General features: G+C 46.8%; 1 protein-coding gene across 2 annotated transcripts in view; it reads right to left on the reverse strand.

Moving 5' to 3' along the window:
* ACSL1 (acyl-CoA synthetase long chain family member 1) overlaps window positions 1–9,173 on the reverse strand; it is a 72,992-nt gene extending 63,819 nt beyond the window's left edge. For both annotated transcript variants that reach the window (XM_066237827.1, XM_066237825.1), the window contains exon 1: window positions 9,023–9,173. The gene's annotated coding sequence lies outside the window, so the exon portion shown is untranslated. The remainder of the gene's footprint in view (window positions 1–9,022) is intronic.
* Between the last annotated feature and the right edge of the window lie 14,239 nt (window positions 9,174–23,412).

Genomic DNA, 23,412 nt, shown 5'->3' on the forward strand with positions numbered 1-23,412 from the left:
GCCCCTCAGGCTCCTGAGCGGTACCTGACGTCTCTCTGGTCACTGGCCTGGCTAGCGTCTTGGGCAGTTCCCAACTATGGACAGCAATGAATGAAACAAACTGGAGCGCCCTGAAAAGCCTGCCACACCTGGGGCAAAGGAACAGTGCCTACCGAAGCCTGCACACTGACCTCCAACTGGGAGAGAGACAAGGAAAGATACTCAACGTCACCCCACGAAGGAGAGAAGTTGGCTGAGGAGGGCAGGTCACTGCCAGTGACTGCCACCTGGCCAGGGAGCCTGGGCCAGCGCTCCAGAGGAAGGAGAATCATGCCCCTGGGCCGCAGCAGGCTCTGGGCCCCAAGGGGGTCTGTCTCAGGGACCCCGCAACTCCAGATCCTGCGTCCTGGCCCAGGACCTCCGGCTTTCCTGAACACAGGAGAGCTCCGGGCCTCCTGGTGTTTATCTCCGGCACCTGTTGGGAGAGAAGAACACAGACTGGCCCTGTCTTCAGAGCTGAGCCTGTCTCCGGCGGCTCGGCTGCCCCCTCTGGGTCCTGGTCCCGTCCTCTGTGGGGTGGCTGCCTGGAAGGCCGGACGGGCAAGGTCCCTGCCAGCTCCTCACTGGCTGCCTCAGAAGCTTGCCTGAGGCACAACGTCTGTCACTGTCCTGCAGTATTTTGACCGTTTTACTAGAGGCCCAGAAACAAGGTATGACCTTGGGTAGGAATACCAGGTGAAGGAAGGCCACAGTCCAGTTATGTAAGATGATCAAGAACTTGACTGATCGCCCCCCACCCCCACGTACACACATCCTATAAAGCCCACACTACCTGCAGCTCAAACACAACCAGAAGAGCCTGGCAGGAGCACCCCAACACACAGTGCAGCCCAGGGAAGCACAGGCTGTGCTCTAGGGCGCCAGCTCTGCCCAGCATCACAACATACAAACCTGGAACACTTAAACCTGTATTTTTGTCAGTGACCCTTCTAGGGACATCGAGCATCGGAATGCTCGCAGACCGTAGGAAGAGCTCGCTAACAGTAAGGTCTCATGCCAGACGCTGCTGGGAAGCCAGGACAAGGTCTCTTTGAGACTACGACTAGGACTGGCTCAGCTTGAAGTGTGGCTGGGTGTTCAGCTGGGGACGCAAGATATGCACACCTGAAGAGTCACATGAAGGACAGAGGGAGGGGTGCTACTCTAAACACCGACTAACCAGTGTAGCCAGGTATCAACCAGCGGGAACAACAAGGTTCAGATCCCCGGCAGGCCAGGCACTGGCCCCCCACTGTTTGAAGTAGGGCTGGGGCCTATCTTCGAACCAATATGGCAGTATTTCAACATTTTAGCCACCAGTGTGTCTGCTGGCGCAGCCCCTCTGAATGTCAACCAGGGGTTCCAGAGGGTGCTTTGCAGTCCGAGGACAGTGAGTGGCTCCAAGACAGAGCCTCTGAGGACCAGGGCCGTGAGAAAAACGAGTAGGATGAGGGATATCGTGGCTGACAGATAGAGGTAGGCACACAGGGCCCAGAAAGCCCTCCGGACAGAGGCAGGCAGGTCAGGTAGGGGAGAGAGCTCACATACACAGTCTTCGGCTACAGAGACCTTGGTTGAACCCTGTGTCACCAGACTCTGTGCTCCAAAGGTCCCAGCATGTGGTAATTTGGGATGCATGGGAACTAGGTTGGAACCAGACCCTAGAAGCCCTGAGAGCCAAGCTAAATGAAGACTTGGGACCTCACAGAAGAATACTGGCTGGCTTCTGGGCAGAGAAGGGATTGAATTTTTTTCCTTCTTTTCCATGTGAGAGGAGGGGAGATAGAGAGACAGACTTCTGCATATGCCGCAGCTGGGACCCACCCAATAACCCCCGTCTGGGGCCAATGCTTTGCCCATCTGGGGCGATGCACACACTGAGCTATTTTTAGCACCTGAGATGGAGGCTCTAGGGAGCCATCCTCAGCACCCGGGGCTGATGCACTTGAACCAATCGAGCTATGGCTGCAGGAGGTGGGGGAGGGAGAGAGAGAGGGAGAGAGAAGGGGGAGGGTTAGGGGTTGGGGAAGCAGATGGTCATTTCTCCTGTGTGCCCTGACTGGGAATTGAACCTAAGACATCCACATGCTGGGATAATGCTGTACCACTGAGCCAACCGGTCAGGGCCCAGAGGAGGGATTGATCAGAGCTCTATATTAGAAAAAGTCATCATCCTCCCCTTCTTCTTTTTTTTTTTTTTTTTTTTTTTTGGTATTTTTCTGAAGTTGGAATTGGGGAGGCAGTCAGACAGACTCCCACATGCGCCCGACCGGGATCCACCTGGCATGCCCACCAGGGGGCGATGCTCTGCCCATCTGGGGCATTGCTCTGTTGCAACCAGAGGCATTCTAGTGCCTGAGGCAGAGGCCATGGAGCCATCCTCAGTGCCCGGGCCAACTTTGCTCCAATGGAGCCTTGGCTGTGGGAGGGGAAGAGAGAGAGAGAGGAAGGAGGGGGGGGGAGGGGGGGAGAAGCAGATGGGCGCTTCTCCTGTGTGCCCTGGCCGGGAATAGAACCCGGGACTCCTGCACGCCAGGCTGAAGCTCTACCACTGAGCCAACCGGCCAGGGCCCTCCCCCTCTTCTTTTAACTGAGGGCCTTTGCTGTCTACACTAGAGGTGACAGACTCTGGGTCTGGACGATCACATTGAGAATGACGGAGAAGTGGGAGGTGTGGGGCAATCTGGCACCGAGAGTAAGTTAGAATAAGCAGAACCTGCCAACTCTCTGGGTTTCAGGGCACAGATCAAAGATGAAATCAAGGTCCAGCGATTCCTCAAACAGACACAGCACTCAGGAATAAACTCCACTGCGTGTCATGGCCTGAGGGGCACAGGATGTGTAAGATGAGGCACCCCGCCTCCTGCACCAGTGACTGCAGCGGTCAAGTGTGTGAGCCAGGCTGTCTGAGTGTTCTGGGAGGCTGGGGCTGGTCGGAAGTGCTCTCGTTTCTGTGTGATCTGGGGTTCCCATCCCCGGGCCTTCGGCAACCATGGCACCCTTGCTTTTAATTATTCTGTACATTGGGGTTCCGCCTACAATTGTGCTGGGAGAAAAAGGCCATAACTACTAACTAGGTCAGTGATGGACAATCTTTTGAGCTTGGTGTGTCAAAATTCGCCAAAAAACTGAGCATAACTCAGGTGCTGTGTCACTTCGAGAAAAAAACCTAATTTTGCAATATTTATAGTTTAAATAACAAAAATGTATAATTGTAATATATAACTGTATTTAATAAACCAAAAACTAATTTTTTAACTTGCCTGCTTAGTGAATTCTTTGTTCATCTGTCAGTCGGTTTCTTTTGTTGGTCTTGATATTATTTAACTTGTGTGGGGTGCCATGAACTAAGATAAGTGAGGGGGAGGGGGAATTCTTTAACTCACCTGCCTACTAGTGACTTTTTTGTTGCTGAATTTCATTGGCTAAATCTTCAATTGAAGGTTGGTATTTTGTACACTTCAAGCCCAAGCAAGCGCTACTAACTTCATCTGTCAATCTGTTTCTTTTGTTGGTTTTGATATTATTTAATGCTGAGAATAAGGTCTCACAAAAGTACATAGAGGGAAAAATTGTGAGTAAAGCCATTGCTATATTTTTCAGGGTGCTAAAAGTGTCTGGTAATCGGTTCCAGGCACTCCAAATTTCCTGTTCGTAGTGGCACTCCTCTTGATTCTCCAAGCGGCACCTTTCCAGATTCTCAAGCTTTGACCTCAAGTTGACAAACACCTGAGCCCAGATGCTGTCTTGAAATTCTGCAAGTTGCATCTTATGTAAATTAAGATGACTGCCGCTATTTCTAATGGTGGGAAATGGCACCCATAGCACAGGCCCTCGCCTCTCGCAGCCTCCCCCTCACTTATCTCAGGATTGATGGTCAATTACAATAGAAATCCAGGACACCCCAGAACAGTGGATTGGATGATGGTGCTGTGGTTATGTGGTTGCTGGTAATGGCGATCGCAGGGCCCCCAGAGATGTGTCCCCCACAGCATTCCGCTGCTCCTTGCTCCGCCGGCCAGAAGTGAGGTCAAAGATCCCCTAACAGCCTAACCACAAGTCCCAGAACTAGATGCTCTGTGCCGGAGTCCTGTTGTTTTGGCCTACAGACCTCCAGCACAGAGTGTCTACACTACAGCAAATGTTTTATCCTAGGCTACTGCACCTGGCCATGCAGGAGCCGAGGATGAACCGTCCTTCTCGGCATGCGGCCCCATACTTCTCTGGTATGCGGCCGTGTGTCATCGAAAATGGCTACGCGTGTCAGTGCTGACACGCGTGTCATAGATTCGCCATCACGGAACTAGGTGATACCACTGCACCTTCAGACCCTGAAAAGTCTCCATTCTGTCCTCTTGTCTGTTAAAAGTTTTAAGCATAATTTAGAACTGGTTGAGAAGGTCTGTTTCTGGTAAAAAACAAAACTAAACATGGTATGCAGCAGAAAGCAAACCTGTGTGCCACGGTGAGGCGGATCTCCTTCCTCAGTGAGTGACACTCCCCTATCCCTGCTGAGCCTGGGTCCCTGCTCCCACCCACCCCACGCTCTTCCTTCCGCTCACAGTTCACCGATCATGGATCTCAATGGTTCTCCAGTCTCACAGAACCGTCCAGAGCCGGCAAAGCCTTTCACTCTTTAATTCTTTAGAAAGTTGCAGCTGTTAAGCAGTTGGTCACTCACTGAACCAAGCTGATTCAAAATCTGTTGTCCTTTTCAGCACTCCGGGGGTCCAAGACAGCATGTAAATGAGACAGGGAGAAATGAAGGAGCCGTGACACCAGAGAGGACCAGCTCTGTCCTCGGTCTTGTCGCCCGCTGGCTAACCTGGAAGACCCAAACAAGCAGTAGCTCTGGCCCTGAAGCCAGACAGCCTCGGTTCAAATCCTGGTTGGGTGACCTAATCTCTACACCTGCTCTTTTGTCTTTCATAAAATATGGAGAATAGTAGGACCTAACCTACCAGGTTGCTGGGAAGACTCCGAGCAAGCACCTTGGAAGCCCAAGAACAGGGCCTGCTACTGTCTGCTACTCTCATCATCTGTGGGGTCCTGAGCTGCCCATGCTCGGCTGGCAGCCACCATTGCAGTCAGCCGACACGGTGCTAATCTACAGGTAATGGCGGAGCCTTGAGGGAGAAAAGGGTTCCTATAGCAACCTTCCCTTTCTGGTTAATAAAGGAATGAACATATACAGTGCATTTGGCCTTATATATTAGGGACCTCTCTGCCTCAACAAACCCAAGGGCAAAGGGCCAAAACTGTGCAAACAGGCAGATAATACATGGGGCAATGGGGTGAAAAGTCACTTCAAATTTCCTCCGTCAATGCCCTGACTTCTTTCCACTTATCTTTACAAACCATGAAATCTTTACTAAACAGCTTCTGAATGGAACACATGAACCCCAAAGTCCATTAAAACCATTACTTAATAAAAATAATTTTCAAATCATTTAAAGCAGAATGTGCCCTAATTTCTAAATGAGACAGTAAAACATGGAAAAAATGTGCACAATATAATTTAGGTAGTTAAAATTAAATTAGCAAAATTGTTATCTTCAATGAAAAAATATGCTCAAATTAAAAAATTGTTTAGAGAAACAAAAAGAAAATACACAAAAAAGTTAATAGATTGAATCTCTTTAAATACCTTTATTTTTTATAGTTCCCAAGTTTTCTATAATAAGCACATATTTTTATAATATAAAAAGTATGTAATATAAAATTATAACATAAAATAATGTACTATATATAACTTTTATAAGGCAAACGGTTTTGATTAAGATATTGGAGAGCTTTCAAGTCTTCCTTTAAAAGTTGAAGACTGGTAACTGATTCGTGAAGAACATTAGCACAGGTACCTACACTCAGCCACCAGTTTTGAAATCTTAGCTTTTAGGAGATCAGACATCCACCCCAGTCGAATGTCTTCTTCAGAGGCAAGCAGCACAGGGGACAGAGTCCTGAGCTCCACCCCAGTCTCTGTCCCCAGAATGTGTTCCTCTCCACGCCAGCCCCGCTTCAAGGAAGGGTCCGCCGTGCTTTCTCCTCCCTTTCAGACCCCAAGGAGGTCACAACAAACTGAATACTGTGCTATCTCTGACACACTCAAGAACTTCTAAATGCCAGGATGTAAAAAAGCAGAAAAATGATCATAACTCAGATTATGTGACAGTTTTCTCTTGCCATATGGGCAATTGTTTAAATTATGTGTCACTTTGGGCTTACACAAAGTAGAATTTCTCATGAGTTGGCATTAAGCATTTTAGGTAAGGAACTGCAGATACAGTGACAACCTCAGAGCTGCAGCCACCGACACGGATAAAATTGCCTCTACTTCTAGTTCGTAAAGTCCAGCGACTACTTCAGGGCTTGTATTTCTTTAGAAGCTCTTAGAGAAGCCCCTTTAAGTACCAGAATGTTGAAACTCAAAGTCAAGTACTGGCAGCTTCATATCAGTTCTGTTCACTGAGACCTACTCTTCAGGCGTGTCCGAGGGACCCTTATGTGTTTGTCTGACCACCTGCTGGATGGCAATGCTCAGTAAGAACTCTGGCATCTTGAGTGCCCGACTAACTATGGCCTATCAGGGAGTGAGGCATGAAGTGGTCTTCAAACACCAACAGTTTTGAGCTGCCTTAAAAAAGTAGTACTTTTGTACTTTGTAACACACTGATCTAATTTATGGGGTCTACCAAATAAGACCTTTCATAAAACATCAATGGATTTAACTTAACAGAATTCGGTTATAAGAGAAAGTAAATGCAAAAGAACAACAGACATATGTTTTAAGCGGCAATGGTATCTATTTCTCTTCGGTTACTGAGTATCAACATCTAGAAATTACTACTATTCCGATAGTCTTGCTCTTTCCAGAAAAGTGAAACTTTAAGAAAGAGAGAAGGGGAAATTCCAAGCTGTGATGACAAGACAATGTGATCTTTCCCAGCCCCTCCCAAACACACAACCATTTCCCACAGAGCTACATTAAAGCCAGAGATGGAGCCAGACCTGGACCTTTAAGCATGACACTGGCCAGCTGGTATACTTTCAGTCATTCCAAATGTCATCCAAGAGCAGGCTTACCTATGAAAACTCCACCTGGATAGTAAAAATAGATACCCACCCAGCCTGACCCGTGGTGGCGCAGTGGATAAAGCGTCAACTTGGAAATGCTGAGGTCGCCGGTTTGAAACCCTGGGCTTGCCTAGTCAAGGCACATATGGGAATTGATGATTCCTGCTTCTCCCCCCTTTCTCTCTTTCTGTCTCTCTCTCTCTCTCCCTCTCTCTCCTTTCTAAAAATGAATAAAATAAATAAATAAATAAATAAATACAGTATTCATAAAAAACAAAATAGATACCCACCCCTCCCTGCCTTTGTCACCATTATCTATCTCTTAAGTGCCAACATTTAAAAAGCCCAGGGGTTTCTCTTTCATCAGGCTGCCTATAATAATAAAAATATGCATAATGGAGACAAGATGAAAATACTTATAATTGTGGGGGAAGGGTGATTTTCTTTCTAAGAAGTCTTTTCTATTTACAATAAATGCAGAAAACAGAAGTCTATAGTATATGGTCTATAATATATAATATGTCTGTACTATTTTAAGGGAGAGAAGGAGGTATCAGGCATGCTGCTTTTAAGGATCTTTTTTTTTCTACTCTAGAATTTTAGCTCCTGAAATACTTTCATCTGATGCAGTCCTTTCACAAATGAGGAGTCCAGTTTCAGGTGGAGAAAGGATTCTCCCAGTTGAGTCAGAACAATATAGAACCATAGTGATGGTTAACAAAGGTTCCTTTAGAAGTTCCACCTTCTGAAGCACACCCAAAGCTGACAGCCACCTCCCAACTCAAGTTTTAACCCAGTCTAACCGGCCACCTCCACCTGGAAATGCAGAATCAACAACAAGTTTTCGACTGGCCTTGTTTGTTTGTGTTTAAAAATAATTGTTCGCATTGGGATAACCTACGTGAAATCGGTCAGAAACTGCGAGATTGAACCAGCTTCTCTCACTCTATGCAAATGTCAGTAAATAAAAAGAAGGGTTTTGACAGTGGGGGCACTTGGATATTCCTGCACACACGAGAAGCTTAAAAGTCTTAAATTTAAAAGACAAAGAGCACTTGTATGATAGTCTGTATTAAGCTCCATAACCCTGAAAGTGAGTGGGGTGGGGAGGGGTATGTAATGAATGACACCGATTACCCGGAGCACCTGTCTCTTGATTCTACTACACTGTTCACTCAAGTCATCTATTAGAACTCTCCGTCTACGATGCCATGTAATAGATATCATCTCTGCTTATTTAAAAAAAAAAAAAAAAGCCGGACTGTAAATCAATGGCTGCATCATGGCTCTGTGCAGAGGCTACCGGCACTCCTCCTGAGACACCGCCAAGATTCCGCAAATCGCAACCGGCTTTTGATGCTGCATTTGACCCTCCCGCAAGCGCTCCACGCAGGGGCCACCGTCACACCGAGGTAGGAGGGCAGTCAGGCTCTGATGCTGCCACGCGCGGTTCGAGCGCACCTCCAAAGCCTTGCCACGGGAGCAGGAGGGATGCCCGTGGCCGAGAGCCCACCGACACCGACCTCCCGGGGTCATCTCTTTGCATCTGAAGCACGGGCTCGCCCAGGCCGAGCGGGTCCCCGGAGCCGCACAAACAAGGGGCCGACCCCGCGGCGCACGTCCCCCGGACCCCGCCGTTAAGCAGCCCCACGCCCGCGCGGGCATCCCCAGCTCAGGCACAGGAAGCGGCGGCGGCACCGAGGCCTCCGCTGCCGCAAGCAGGGCAGCCGCAGGGCAGAGGCCGGAAAAGCGGAACGTCCCGGAGAACCGGGCTGCGGCTCCGGCGCCTCCGCTGTGACCACCGCCTCCCGGGCTCGGGCCGGCGGGACAGCCTCAGCCCGGCCCCGCCGCCGAGCCCACCGGCCCGGCTGCCGAGCCCACGGGCGCCGCGGCGGGTACGCGCGGGGCTCCGGGCGGCAGGAGCACTCACCTCCTCGGCTGGCCGGGCCGTTACGCCGCCGGCTGTCACAGCAGACCACTGCCTGCCCTGCGCTTGCTCCGGATGCTATTTAAAGGCGCCGCGGTCACCTCTGTGCGCTGGCTGCGCACCAGCCTCCGCTGCCATGGAGGCGGGCCGATGTTTGTGCGCTTGCCGCCTTCGCCCCGCCCCCGACCCCGCCCCGGCGCCCAGGCCCCGCCCCTCGCGCGCTCACACGAGGCCCCGCCCCCGCCGCGTGCCCGGCGTCCCAGCGGCGCGGCGTTCCAGGTGCTGTCTGGACTGTCAGCGGGCGGTGAGCGGGTGGTTACCCGGCATCCGCTAGCGAACGCAGCTAGGATCTCCTGAACTTCTCTGGGATTTCGTAACGAATCTGAGGAAGGGCAAAGGGTAAATTGTGATGCCTCACCCCAGGAGCCCCGCCCACCCCGGGGTCCTCGGAGCCGCGTGGGCCTGGAGACACTCGCATCTTCACCCACCGCGGCGTGCCCTGCTCCTTGGCTAGCAGGGGGTTCTGCAAAAGGGGCCCTGGCGGCTGGAGAGCTTTCTTTTCCTATTTGCTTTGGCACCGACGTGCGGGACCTCTTTTAACCCGATTTCACCACGGTCCCTACATGGGGTTTTGCCACAATCCATGGCCGGGAATACTGCTGTGGACTTCTGCAATGCCCTGGGCATGAAGCAACCGGGGGCTAATCGGCCGTGTGGAGTTAGAGCAGAAGGCAGGCTCGAGGTTGCTCAAGAGCGGTATTCAGCCGCCGAGCCCTTGCTGTGCAGTTTTCAGGGGTTCTGCGTCCATGTGATAGCCATTTGGTGGTTTTCAGAGGCCAATGCAATCTGTTTTCAGGCTGGCATCCCAAATGTCATTGTTCCTCTTGGCTCCTGAGGCCTGCCAGCCTTGCCCTCTAATAATGGTGGTCCCCAGTTGCAGTGAGTGGTGCTTGTGCCCGGTATAAGGTGGAGAGCTGTTATCTAGTTCTGATTTGCACGAGTCATGAGAAGAATTCTCGTTACTATGCACCCCTCTGGTAAAGGCAGATAACCGTTTATTGAAACTCTTCACTTATCTTACTGAATTTCTTAACTTTATAGGTGGGTGTTGCCATTAATCGCCTTTTATAGATGAGAAACTGAAAGTTCAGCAGATTCAGTCAACCGGGGATTTAAAATATTCAGGAGGGAAAAAAGGTTGTTGCTGGGTCCATCTGTATTGAAAAAATACAGACTTTCTTTTTTGTCATTATTCCCTAAACAATACAGCATAATAACTATTTACATAGCATTTACCATGTATATATTAGGTATCGATAATCTAGAGTTGATTTAAAGTATATGAGAGGCTGTACATAGGTTATATGTAGACACTGTGCCATTTTATATAAGGGACTTGAGCATCCACAGACTTTGGTACCCTGGAGGTCATGGAAACTCCCCCACTGATACCGAGGGATGACTGTGCTCAATCAAGCATACTCAAGTTGACTCCAGCCAACAATATCCTAAGGATTTTCCCTGGGCTTTTCTCACTTCCCAGAGTATTTGAACAAGGGCGCAGCAATTGTTGCCCCCATGGTATGCAGGCACCATGGTACAGTGCGGGTGTGTGTGTGTAGGGGGCACACTCCAATGGCTCTGGAGCAGTTTAGTTCTCCTAGATGCCCTTCTAAATCCGGATCGTCCAGACCTAGACTCTTCATGTAAAAGAAGAAATGGACTCCACTTTCATTTTTATTGGTTTCCACTTGGCTGGTCCTTGGTTTCTCTGCCCAGGTCTCTTTCTGCCCACCCAAGATTTCATCATTTTAGCCTCTCCTTTTCCCTCTTACTTCTCCAACCTGTCCTGCAGCCCCGGTGCCCGCTCAGGCGCACCCCAAGTTCGGTGGGGTATTACTTTGCTAGGGCAGCCGTGACAAGTACCACAAACTGGGTGGCTTAAACAACAGAAATTTATTGTCTCATAGTTCCAGCGTCTAGATTTAAAATCAACAGTGAACAGAGCTGGTTCCTCCTGAAAGCTCTATGGGAAGAATCTGTCCCAGGCCTTTCTTTTCAGCTTGTGAATGGTCATCTTTTCCTTTATGTATCCTCATGCGGTTTTCCCTGTATATGTGTCTGTGTCCAAATTTCTCCTTATATGGACACCAGTCATATTATATTAAGGTTTACCCTCCTGACCTCGTTTTAACTTGGTTGCCTCCAAACAACATCACATTCTGAGATACTGGGGGTTATAACTTCAACATATAAAATTGGAGGGGAGGGGGACACAGTTTACCTACAACATGTGACAATTGTCATTGGCCCCTCTTGCCTTATCCCTCCCCACTCCAAAACACTTTTCTCCCGATCGCATGCCTGTCCCTGGGTTCCAGCTCTCCGTGCCGATGACTGACAGTTCCGGAGTGGGAAAGCCGCAACCAGGGACCACAACCAGTTGCCCGCCCCTCCGGCAGAGGCAACTTTATTCCCCGGAAACCCAGGTTTCTCCCCTGGGAATAAGGGGGCTAGACTATTTTCTCAGGTCCCTTCAAGTACTAACACATAAAAAAAAATAATCCCTAATCATTTCAAAAAGTTTCACAATTTGTGGGACTGTCCTGTGACCATCAGATAGAGACTTGGATGCACAGTGGTTAAGAACACAGGTTTGGGAGTTGGGATACTCTGCATTAAGCCCTATTTCATCCTCTGTAAGACAGGAATAATAGTCATCTCATTATCATAATAATAGTCTTATTCCTATAATAATAACCTAACAGAAGGATGTTGCAAGGACGGACGGCCATGGCCTCAGTTTTCTCATTAAGTGGAGGTTCAGATTCCATGGCTGGGGATTCCGTTTTGAGACTCAGGAGGAAACAGACTGCTCTTCTACTTTCTCTTGAGCCAAGAGAACAAGAGCCCCTTGGAAGTTGCAGCAGAGCAGATTCCTAATGGAGCTTTGAGTCTCTTTTCAAGTTGTTCTCACTCCATTACATTTTTGGCTTGATTAAAATTTTGTGTCTAATTCTGGCTAGATCCAAATCTGCACTTGACTAAAACTGATTGATCAATCTTCTAGAGAAGCTAAAGGCAGTCAAAATCCTTTTTGGGACATGTTGAGGGGCAGGTTGACTATGGCCTTGTCTTTAAAGCTTCCACTTGTGATGGCCAAGTGCAAAGTTGTAATTATTATTGATCTTCTATATCTATTGCTTTTGAGCATGAGCATCTGAAGTACAGGCACATCAGTGAGTAATGGCCACTGTACTTTTAACTCCAGGTCTTGATAAGTGAATGATTAAAGAAAGGGTTGGGGGTTCTGTTCAGTGGATCAGTGGTAGACCATCGGCCCAACATCTGGACGTTCTAGGTTTGATTCCCAGTCAGGGCACACAGGAGAAATCACCATATGCTTCTCCTTCCCCCCTTCCCTATCTCCCTTCTCTCCCTCTCCCTCTCCCTCTCCCTCTCCCTCTCCCTCTCCCTCTCCCTCTCCCTCTCCCTCTCCCTCTCCCTCTCCCTCTCCCTCTCCTTCTTCTTCTCCCACAGCTCAACTGGTTTGAGTGTGGTCCCAGGTGCTGAGGATGGTTCCATTGGAGTGCATTAGCCTCAGGTGCTAAAAATAGGTCAGCACTCCAGCATTGCCCACATATGGGGTTGCCAGGTGGATCCTGGTTGGGGTGCATGCAGGAGTCTGCTTCACTATCTCCCCTCCTCTCAACTAAAAAAAGCAAGCAAGCAAGAAAGAAAGAGGGAATGAAGGAAGGAAAAAAGGGTCAGTATCCATGGTTGGGTCTTTGCCACTCAATTTATTTTGAGACTACATCTATTAATACATTAGGCAGTGACCTGTCTCTCCCATGAAACTGTAAGTGCCCGTTAATCTTCATAAACCACACTGCTCTGAAGGACCCAGCATAGTATTTACACATCATTGGCACTCAGTTGTTGAATTAGACACATTTTTCTAACTATTCACATGTGATCAATGGCAACCAAGGGTAGATCCAGGCTTATGGAGTCTGAAGTTCACACAGTGTAAGGGACCGTTTTAAGAAAATTACAAATGCCAAAAAAAAAAAAATGTCATTTTTAGAATGAAAACAGAAATACAGTAAATGCAAATTTAAAGTTTATAACATCTTTTTTTCTACCTCTGTAATAAGGTATACTTACACCTTACCTTTTTGGCTGTGTAATCATTACTTGCTTCTTTACATGGTATTTCAAATAAACTTTATTTATATAGTTTTAGATTTACAGAAAAATCAGTTTTCATACACCCCACACCCAATTTCAGCATCATTAAAATCTCATGCTAGTGTGGCACATTTATTACGGTGGGTGAGCCAGTGCTGATGTATTTTTGTTTTTTTTTTTTGTATTTTCCTGAAGCTGGAAACGGGGAGAGACAGTCAGACAGACTCCTGCATGCGCCCGACTGGGATCCACCCCGCACGCCCACCAGGGGGCGATGCTCTGCCCCTCCGGGGCGTTGCTCTGCCGCGACCAGAGCCACTCTAGTGCCTGGGGCAGAGGCCAAGGAGCCATCCCCAGGGCCCGGCCCATCTTTGCTCCAATGGATCCTTGGCTGCGGGAGGGGAAGAGAGAGACAGAGAGGAAGTGGGGGGGGGGGTGGAGAAGCAAATGGGTGCTTCTCCTATGTGCCCTGGCCGGGAATCGAACCCGGGTCCCCCGCACGCCAGGCCGATGCTCTACCGCTGAGCCAACTGGCCAGGGCTGATGTATTTTTATAATTGAACTTATGCTTTGTTCATATTTTCTTCATTTGTACCTAATGTCCTTTTTCTGTTCCCTCCTAGGGCACCAGATTACATTTTGTTGTCATATCTCCTTAGGCTCCTCTTCGCTGTGACAGTTTCTCAGATTATCCTTGTTTCTGAGAACCCTGACAGCTTGGAGGAGTACTGGCTATTTGATTTTGTAAAATTTCCTTCTGTTGGGATTTCACTGGTATTCTTCTCACGATAAACCTGGGGTATGGATTTTGGGGAGGAAGACATTTTCATAATATATTTCTCTATAGAGAGAAGAGGAAGGACATGCATTCTTTCACCATGGTTGATGGGATTTTCTTAAATGGATGGTTTGACAAGACATTGATGGGACCGAAACCATTGCTTTTCACTTTATACAGTGCTGTTCAGAAGAACTGTCAATAGGATAGCTTCTGGCTGTGTCCCGTCCATCCTGCCCACGTACTTCCAGATGCCTCAGGACAGGTGGAGATGTGACTGCTAGCCCTGAGGGCCCGGGATGCTGGGCATTTGAGAGGGTGTGGAGCTAGTGCTGGTGACATTCTGACACTGCGAAGGTTAGAAACATACATGCAGAGACTGGAAATCCCATAAATATAAAGAGAACTATCCAAGCCCAGTTCCCCTAGCTGGGTTCCAAAACTGGGGTGGCCACTTCAGCCCTACCAAGGGGTGGTGACAAGAGGGGACTTGGAAGAGAGAGTGGCAACAGTATTAACTGATGGCAGCTAACTTATCTTACTTTTGCAAATTTGGCAGAAACATTTAACTATGTGAGCACGTGGCTGGAGCCCTCTGTGAGGGAGGGGCCCTGGAAATGAAGCCACATTAGCCTCCACAGTGGGAGGGACTTCCTGCAGCATGATTGTGCTACTGCTCAGACTTGCTAGTACAGCTCTCCTGGGGTTCCACCAGTAAGGAAGAAGGCTATTTCCACCAAATGGGCACTTCTCTGTAACTACTGATGATTATCACATGGTCTTCAGTGGCTCTGAGTTAGCTATAGTCCTCCCTTCTCCCACACCCTTTTTCTGTTTTAAGTGGACTTGATCCGCTAACTTCATCAACTTGGTGAGGGAGTCCACCAGCTCCCCCAGATCCACTGTGCAGGCCCTCTACCGGCATGTGGTGCTGCCCCTGCACAGCTGCTGGATGAGGTCGGGCTTCCAGAGTTCACCTTGCAGCCCCCGCAACACTTGACTATGTCTTGCGGTGATATTACTTGATTTAGTCAATGCCAAATATAAATTATAAGTACCCCAATCTTTGAATTCAACTAGCTTGTCATTGTCAACCAGGAAGATTCAAACTCTTAACAAGAACTTCTGAGATGTCCTTTGAAACCTGTTCCTGCGACCCTCACCCCAGCTCTGCAGCCACACGCCCCTCACCTGCGGGTTAAGAGCAAAGGTTCTGGACTCAGATTGCTTGGGTTCAAATTCTACCTGTTGCTGGCTACACACCTCGGGCAAGAAGCCCTCTAGTCCCTAGCCTTCTCATCTGCCAAGTGAGCACAGCATTATATTGCATCCAATCTACATCACAATCAATTGTAAGAAGCACCATTATTTTATGTATCTCTGAGAAAGAACATAAATGCTGCCCATCAAATGGTAAGACATCATGAATTAAAACACGCACCCCAGATTGATTAGCTTTTACTGCATAGCAAATCACCTAAAAACTTAGTGGCTTAACACAAAAACCGTTCATTAATTCATGATTGGGTGGGCTGACATTTGGGACGGGTTCAACTGGGTCAGTCCTCTCTGGTCTGTCCTGCAGCTGCTCAGCTGGTGGTCTGAAAATGGTTTCCCATGTTCGGGGGCTGTCAGGCCATCTGCAGGGGTCCCTTAGTTCTCTTCTACATGGCTACTCTGCTGAGCTAGTTCCCGTGTGTTCCATCAGTGATCTTGCGGCTCCGAGCTCAGAAAAGAGACAAGCCCCAGTGTAAAACCGCTTTTCAGATCTCTGCTTGCATTGTGTCTGCTGCTGTTTCATTGGCCAGAGCAACCACGGACCAAGTCAAGAACCCGTGGGAAAGGACCGCCCAAGTACACAGATGCAATGACGGGGACTATAGTGGCCATACTATAATCTATGACACATCCTGATTCCAAAAGTGTTAAAATAAAAAAATCTGCATCTCAGAATACACTAAATACAGTAACAGTGATGGACATTAATTACACTTATTATGGTGATCATTTTGTTATATATACATATATTGAATCATGTTGTATACCTGAAGCTAATGTTATATGTCAGTTATATCTAACTGTTTTTAAAAAGTAAAGCAGAAAAGAAACATTAGCTACAGGAAACACAGAAGAATATTTACTTTGGCCCTGGCTGGGTAGCTCAGTTGGTTAGAGTGTCATCCCATTACACCAAGGTTACAAGTTCAACCCCCCAGTCAGGGCATACAATACAAGAATCAACCAATAAATGCATAAATAAGTGGAAGAACAAATTGATGTTTCTCTCTCTCAAATCAATAAATTAAAAAAAAAAGTACTTTGTAGCTTTATCTTATAGAGGCAGGAGAGATTAGAGCATGCGTGAACCTATGCGCTTTGAGCTAGGAAGCAGTAATACAGAAGAGATTGAAAATCAAATAGGAACAGGGACGTTGGCGGAGGGAGAGCCAAGGATGGAAGAGATGGGAGGCAAATGTCTCTGAAAACAGGTTAAGCCATTAGCTTCTGGATGAGGAAAGGCCTCGCCCTAGAATTTAAGTGAAAGAGGTACAAGTAGCTACAAATAGCGTTTGAAGACAGTAGCATTGAAAGAGGAAAGAATCCTGCCCTCCACTGAGGACTAAAGTAAATCAAATGTTCTCCATTCTAAAGTGTGTATATTCACAATGTCTTCTGTTCAGAGATAACAGTCCTGAAGTCCTTCTGTTTTCACAGAAGAAATAATATTTTCACAAGAAAAATAATGCGCTGTGAGTTTTAGCCATGGAAATAGCTCCTTGGTCGCTCTGAAAACATGAGAGACTGCCCCGCTCAATGGACAACGATGGTGTATTTGCTCTCCTGAAGGAGTTTCTACTCGAGCATTCCCGGCAGGCCCACATTAGAGTCCTCCAGCCTCACAGAAGTTTCACTGAGTCAGCAGGTTTATATTGATAGAACTGACGCTCCCAATTCATAACTGCTACTCCTCTGGCAAGCCATGACTTTCGAGTGTAAAACCTGGACTGTTACTTTAAACAGTTTAGGATGACAAGATGAAAAATCTCAACCAAAAAAGCTCCTTTCAAGGTACTGAAATATTAATTACATCCTTGTCTTCTAAATATAGTGCTCTCTTTTCATTCAGTAATCACTCAGCTGAAATATAGAGGAATACTTAAGCCAATACCTTTTTTTTAAAGTGAGAGATGGGGGGAGGCTGAGAGACAGACTCCTGCAAGCACCCAGACTGGGATCCACCTGGCAAGCCCCCTATGGGGCGATGCTCTGTCTATCTGGAGCTGTTGCTCCGTTACTCAGCAACCAAACTATATTAGTGCCTGAGGTGAGGCCATGGAGCCATCCTCAGTATGGGGGGGCCCAGCTTGCTCCAACTGAGCCATGCCTGCAGGAGAACAGGAGGGAGAGAGAGAGAGAGAAGGGAGAGGGGAAGGGGTGGAGAAGTCGTTGGTACTTCTCCTGTGTGCCCTGATAGGGACATCCACAGGTCAGGCTGATGCTTTACCACTGAGCCAACCATCCAGGACAAGACAATACTTTTGAAAGTGCATTTTCTGCTTATTAGAAGAAAAAAAAAACAGAGTTTCTCAAAAGACAAAATCTTATATCTGATTCCTTAATAAGCACTGGAATAGATATGGATACAAGGGTAGATGATGATAGACAGATAGATCAATAGAGACAGACAGACAGATACATAGGTATCCCTGGAGTATGGTGGGCCCTTTTGAAATCAAGTGCTATCTTGTACCCAAGAAAGGACCATTATGTATAAAAGAGAAAATAAAAAGGTCCGTCTGTGAGATATCGTCTGCAGAGCACTCGGCCCCGAGTGAATGCTCAATAAATACTATCAGTTTCACTTCTCTTTGGAAAGCCCTTGTGTATATATCTATGCTTCTTTCTACCTGAAACCCTGTAACTTCTTATTTACCCAGCAAAAGGTAACTCGAGCATCGCCTTTTCCAGAACACACACACACACACACACACACACACACACACACACACACAGCTTCTCCCAGAACTGTGCACCCTGCACTTCAAATGCAGCACCTTTATTTTGCAGGTTGTCATTTCTGTGCTTCTGGACCCGTGGGCTGGCTCTGAGCTCCGGCTAGACACCTTCTGTCCCCATGGCAACACCGTGCGTGGCCCCTGATGCGCAGGTACTTAATTGAGCCTAGGCGTCACCTCCATAGAAGCACTGCTCCTTCCCCTAGGTGTAATCGTTTTTGTCTCTGGAGCTGCCCCCACAGCAATTTGTAACAGTTCCGGCAAAGGACTTGTCACATTCAATTGTGATTACTTGTCTGTGGAAACAACACGCCTAGGGGATGTGCCTTATTCACATTTATATCACACAGAGCCTCCCAGGACCACTCCTAGTGGAAGTAATGACAACTCGACAGATACCTGATAAAGGAATAAAAAAAGTAGTTCAAATCAACACCCCTTTCATGCTGAGGGAGGCCCGTGGCCGAGCATTCCAGAGTAAAACTAGATTTAGTATTGAATTCATCAATAGCTGTTTCTACTCCCTTCCTGAAGCCTGAGCTCCACTGCGGTTTCTCTTCCCTCAGACCATGACACAGCTAGCGTGCTCAAGAGAGTAAGTACCTGCAGGCCGAGTCCTCATCCTTGTGGCCTGACACCCCCCCACCGAGGACCCTATTGTGTGTCAGGCCCACAGCACCCACCAGTATTTTAAATTTCTCTTAATCAGTAGAATGTGCCTACAAATACCACGGGGGCACGCGAGACATGGACCAGGTCATTTGTCACGCAGGTGCTTGGAGTCGGGACACTGGGATTGATGTATCAGCTCCAAGTGATGCTTCTTCCTCTCTGCTCTCGCCCCTCTCCCCCCACCACACCAGGCAAACACCAGCCCAGCCCCCTGTGGCCTCAAGGTCCCCCCCAGCCTCCTGGAGTCCATGGACCATCTTAAGAATCTGAGGAAAGATACAGACCCCCCCCCTTAAACAGTTCCCATATGCTTTCTGTGGGCTTCCTAGGGTCCCTATCTTAAGAGCCTCTCATAGACTAAAAAGAATATTAGATTTGGAGTTATAAAGATCTAAGTTCAAGGCCTGATTCTACCTCTTACTAGTGTTTTAGTTCTCAATGATTCTCAAATGATGGGAGAAATTGGAGATGTGAATTTGGAGAGTCCTAGTGAAATATTGTAGGAAATCAGAAAAATTCAGGATCCAGTCTAGTTTACAGGTAGAAACAAAACCAGGCTGATATTGTCAAGGGTTTTATTGGTTTCCATAACTTAATCTTAATTCCTTAAAATCGTCTGCTCACATATGACTGGATGTATTGTTTCTGTACAATGGCAAATATGACATTGTAGCCAAAGACTTTGGAATAGTTTCCAATTGTCTTGTTACAATGAAAACAGATCTTATTGAACTGATGCAAATAACAATATTGCCATGAAAATAAGAATATTTACTAACAGGCTCCATATTCTGGAGGGATGAAGAAGGGAGAAAAAGAGAAACATTTCAATTCTTCTCAAAAGGTACAATTTGCCAAATCACTCTAAATCACAGCTTAAAAAAATTTCCTTATACCTAGAAAATACAATAAATTAAAGAATAATCAATATTTCAAATAAAAGGTCATAAAAATTGTAATCGTCCTCATTAGTTCTTTCAGTCTTTTGTTAGCAGCTTCTTTTATGTTACCAGTTTTTCTTTAGTGTTCTGCAAATCCTCACTCAGCTCAGTGGTATAATCTGAAAGTTTATCAGAAACCTGTATTTTATTAAAGTGAGTGTCAGAGTTTTCTCCATGGTCTCTGAGAACAGGAACCGTTTTTCAAAAAGTATCAGAGTAAGATAGTGACTCTCAATAGATGACAAAGACTTCAAATGATCAGGTTAAAGGTCTAATTACAATGCAAATGACAAAGAAATTTGTTTCTCTCTGCAACACACATTTTAAGGTATCTAGAATTGCAAAAGAAAACATTTTTATCAGGACATTCTAGGTTCTTAGAAATTTTATATAAGTTCTAGAATATTTATTTTAATAACAATAATATGCATACAAATATAACATAATTGTTATTTTATTTGACAATGCGTTCCATGTAATTTTAACATATCAAATAGGTCTAACTAGTTTAATTTCCCTGTTTTATAAAGAGAAAGAGACATCTTTTGAAATATTTTAGGGATCCTTATTAATAGTCTCAAAGTTTTTTTCAGGTTAAGAAATAGACTGTATTTAGCCCTGGCTGGTTGGCTCAGCGGTAGAGCGTCGGCCTGGCATGCGGGGGACCCGGGTTCGATTCCCGGCCAGGGCACATAGGAGAAGCGCCCATTTGCTTCTCCACCTCCCTCCCCTCCTTCCTCTCTGTCTCTCTCTTCCCCTCCAGCAGCCAAGGCTCCATTGGAGCAAAGATGGCCCGGGCGCTGGGGATGGCTCCTTGGCTTCTGCCCCAGGCGCTAGAGTGGCTCTAGTCGCGGCAGAGCGATGCCCCGGAGGGGCAGAGCATCGCCTCCTGGTGGACAGAGCGTCGCCCCTGGTGGGCGTGCCGGGTGGATCCCGGTCGGGCGCATGCGGGAGTCTGTCTGACTGTCTCTCCCCGTTTCCAGCTTCAGAAAAATACAAAAAAAAAAAAAAAATTAAAAAAAAAAAAGAAATAGACTGTATTTAATTTTTGAGTTTTGGAAAGTTTGTCAAATGGATCAAGTTTTAAAACCTTAGGTCCAATAGGATCATAGGTCCCTGTGAAAAAATATTTAGTTTTCCCTGTAATCAGGGTGACGAAGACTTAGTTCCCTATGTGTCATGCTGACAATTAAAGCCCAGGCCGGCCTGTTGGGGATCCCGCCTGTGTGCTGAGCCTCGGACACCGAGCAGACTTCTGTCTGCGCACGCGCACATGAAGGCCTGCCCGCAGGGTGCTGGGCACTTCATGCTTGCACCACCGTCTTACAGCCTGCGGTCTGTGTGCTCCGTGGAAGCGTATCTGTTACATACAGATACAAATCATCCTCCAGTAGAGTGTACTGGGCATTCATTGTTTTGTCTTTGCCAGAAGGACAATGAGCGGTCACAGAACCTCTGCAGCAGTGGCCGCAGCACATAGGCCAAGTACAGGCAGCAGAGCCAGTGAGAGACCACGGCGGCTGGCACCACGGTGGCAGGTGTGAGGGTGGAGAAAGCAGAATAAGATTTGGTTCTTTTCCTAAATTTCTTTTAGAAATTAAATTTAATGGGGTGACATTGGTCCATAAGAACACATAGGTTTCAGGTGAACATCTCAACAGCATTTGAACTGTTTACTGAGTTGTGTGCCCATCACCCAAAATCAAATCATTTAGACTTTATATTTGTCCCTCTTTACTCCCCTCCCTTTGACCCCTCACCTCCTAATAACCACTTCACTTTTGTCTATGTCCATGAATCTCAGTTTTGTATCTCACCCCTGTGTAAAATCGTACATTTCTTAGCTTTTTCTGATTTACTTATTTCACTCAGTATATTGTTCTTCAGTTTCCCATGTTGTAAATGGCAATCTGTCATTTCTTCCGGCTGAGTAGTATTCCATTGTATACATGTACCACATCTTGTCCAGTCCTCTATCAGAGGATACTTTGAGTAATGTGTCTTGGTCACTGTGAACAATGCTGCAGTGAACGTGGAGGTGCACGTGTCTTTGCGTACCAATTTTTTGTTTTTTGAGTAGGTACTCAGCAGAAGGATTGCTGGGTCATATTAGCAACATTAGCTCTATTCCTAATATTTTGAGAAACCACCATCCTGTCTTCTATAATGGCTGTACCAGTTTGCATTCCCACCAGCAGTGAATGAGGATTCCTTTTCTCCACAGCCTCTCCGACACTTGTTATTACCTGTCTTGTTGATAACAGCCAGTCTAACAGGTGTGAGGTGGTATGTCTTTGTAGTTTTAATTTGCATTTCTCTAATAGCTAGTGAAGATGAGCATCTTTTTATATATCTGTTGACCATTTGGTGTCTTCTTGGGAGAAGTGTCTGTTCGGGTCCTCTCCCCATTTTTAAATTTGATTGTTTGCTTATTTGTTGAGCTTTGTGAGTTCTTCATATTTTGTATATTAACTTTTTATTAGAGCTGTTGTTTGAGAATATCATCTCCCATTTGGTTGACTGCTCTTTTGTTTTCTTGCCAATTTCTTTTGCTATGCAGAAGATTTTTAGTTTGATATAGCCCCATACATTTATTTTTTACTTTACTTCCCTTGCCTTTGTGGTCAAATTCATAAAATGTTCTTTATGGTCAAGGTCCCTAAGTTTAGTACCTAAGCTTTCTTCTATGTAATTTACTGCTTCGTGTCTATATCTAGGTCTTTGATCCATTTTGAATTTACTTTTGTGCAAGGAGAGAAACTGTAAAGTTTCATTCTTTTGCAAAGATTTGGCTTTTGATTGGATGGGTTTAGGTGGTGGTGTTACTGTGGGAAATAGAGTTCTTAAGAATCAAGCCCTGGCTCAGGGGATCAGTGGAAGAGCGTCATCCCGGCATGCTGGGGTCACGGGTTTGACCACTGGTTGGAACACATATGAGAAGTAATCCAATGAGCACATGATTAAATGGAACAATAAGTTGATGCTTTTCTCTTTCTCCCTTTCTCTCTCAAATAAATGGGAAAACTTAAAAAAATCACTAGGGCCCTGACTGGTTGGCTCAGAAGTAGAGCATTGGCCTGGTGTGTGGATGTCCTGGGTTCGATTCCCAGCCAGGGCACACAGAAGAAGTGTCCATCTGCTTCTCCACCCCTCCCCTTCTACTCTCTCTCTATCTCTCTCTTCCCCTCCTGCAGCCATGGCTCCATGGGAGCAAAGTTGGCCTGGGAGCTGAGGATGGCTCCGTGGCCTCTGCCTCAGGCACTAGAATGGCTCCAGTTGCAATGGAGCAACAGCCCAGATGGGCACAGCATCGCCCCTGGTGGGCATGCCAAGTAGATCTCGGTTGAGCACATGCGGGAGTCTGTCTCTTTGCCTTCCTGCTTCTCACTTCAGAAAAAAATATAATAAAAAAATCACTAGGCTTTTCCTTGACAAACTGATGGCTCACAGTACCATTTGCTGAGATGAGAAAGTCTTGGGCAGGAGCCAGTTTATGGGGGAGTGAAAAATGCTGCCTCAGAGATGTTAAGTCTGAGATGTCTCCCACCCATCTGGTTGGAGTCTCTGAGCACTCAATGGAGCTCAGGGCTGGACATTCAAATTTGAGAGAGATTTTAGCAATTCTCTAACCTCCTTCCAAGATGTTAAGTTAAGGTAAGGAAGGGTTAGAAATACTTCTTGGCTTCAGATAAATGAATAACCGATGTCTAGTTGTTCACTCATATTTTCACTCATTGCTCAAATAGCTATTGAGTGCTTTTTAGTGCTGGATACTGTGTTAACTTCTATGGGTAT

This window comes from Saccopteryx bilineata, chromosome 6 (genome assembly GCF_036850765.1).
Source record: "Saccopteryx bilineata isolate mSacBil1 chromosome 6, mSacBil1_pri_phased_curated, whole genome shotgun sequence".
Lineage (NCBI taxonomy): Eukaryota > Metazoa > Chordata > Mammalia > Chiroptera > Emballonuridae > Saccopteryx > Saccopteryx bilineata.